The sequence below is a fragment of the Suricata suricatta genome, chromosome 17 (genome assembly GCF_006229205.1).
Source record: "Suricata suricatta isolate VVHF042 chromosome 17, meerkat_22Aug2017_6uvM2_HiC, whole genome shotgun sequence".
Classification (NCBI taxonomy): Eukaryota; Metazoa; Chordata; class Mammalia; order Carnivora; family Herpestidae; genus Suricata; species Suricata suricatta.
In genome coordinates this window covers 55,835,426-55,836,888 of record NC_043716.1, presented here as the reverse complement: position 1 = coordinate 55,836,888, position 1,463 = coordinate 55,835,426, and the positions used below count along the sequence as shown (strand labels likewise).

General features: G+C 61.2%; 1 protein-coding gene across 4 annotated transcripts in view; it reads right to left on the bottom strand.

Annotated features, from left to right (window-relative positions):
- The window catches only part of CCDC57 (coiled-coil domain containing 57), a 70,702-nt gene that overhangs the window by 58,360 nt on the left and 10,879 nt on the right, over window positions 1–1,463 (bottom strand). The window lies entirely within an intron of this gene.

Genomic DNA, 1,463 nt, shown 5'->3' with positions numbered 1-1,463 from the left:
GGAGGCCCCCCCCGCCGGCAGAGCAGTCTCACCACCGCCCTCACCGGCTGTCCTCTCAGCCCCTGAAGGCAGGAGCAGCCGTCATCCCACCAGTCCAGAGCCTGGACGCCTCCGTGCCCGGGGCCCGGGGGACGGCGGCCCTTCTCCGTCTCTGCCGGAGGTGCCGAACTTACCGGGATTCCATCACCAGAGCAGACGCCCGTCTTGACCCCCCACCGAACCGGCAGGTGCCGTGTGCACATCTGCCTGGTGATGCTCAGCACTTCCTATGTTTTTATTCTATTTGGTTTCAGTTAAAAGTTAGAGGCCCTAAAACTAGAATTCTACGTGGTTTCTTTCGGATGCCATCAGCATCTTCCAGGGAGATGGTGCAGCCTTCCTCAATCCAGCCGCCTCATGCGCTTGTCATTCCAATCACAAGCAGGCCTCCTCTTACCCATCTTGCAACCGTTCGGTATCTGCTACCTTCCGTGGCGGCGCCGGGAGCACGCTGGCTGCCGCGCCTTCTCCCCGGCAACCCCGGGAGGCCCGCGGTGACGGCTGGTGAAACGCGTAGAGTCACTGCCCAAGTGCACTGCGCGGTGGCGGGGGCTCTCGGAAGGCAAAGGCCGGGCTCCAGGGTGGGGGTGCCGGCCTCGTCGCCGCGCCGGCGCGTCTCGAGGTGGAGCGTCCGCGGGAGCTCGACCAACCCGCGCCGACACGTCGCCCAGACGGCTCCGGGCGCTCCCTGAGTCCGGTCGTTCTCAGTGTTTCGATGACACTCCTCCCGAGGCAAGCTCGCTTACTTGACCTGAAAGGGGAAGGGGGACCACCCGGCGGCCGGTCTCACGGAGAAGGTGCGTCTCGCTGCTGACGCGGCCTGGCGAACGTCCTCCCTAAATCGGCACGCTCGAGGTGTTGGAGAGAAACGGCCAAGCTCGCAACAGAACAGAAACCGTCTTACTGTGTAACCATGACCCTGGCCAACGTGCTCTCCGGTCACAAGGTCCCAGCTTCCCAGACACAAAATGTTGCTCAGTGGAGAGACACCAGGTGAGGAACAGTCATGGAGATGGTCTTAAAAAAGCCTCTTATCTAAACTTCTGGAAACGGAGAACGTGGACAGTCCTGCGACCGCACTCAGACCCCATGGCTTGGGGCACTGCCACATGAGCAGCGGACCCGGGAGAGGACACCGATCCAGACGGGAAGCCAGTAGGTGGGTCCGGGCACATAACTGGAAGGCGTTCAGGGCCCAGGACGCGGCAGAGAGCTCCCCCGGGCTCTCCGGCCGTGAGCAGGACAAGGCGGCCGGCCCCACGCAGGTGCTCCCAGACCGAAGCGGGGCCGCCTTGCCTCCTAACAGGGGCATCCCTAAGGAGACTCTACAGGTTATAATTACTGGATTTTAAGGCATAATATATTGTTTGGTGAAGTCTGCACTAGTAACTATCAGATGACATTCATTTAGAACTTTTCTGAAC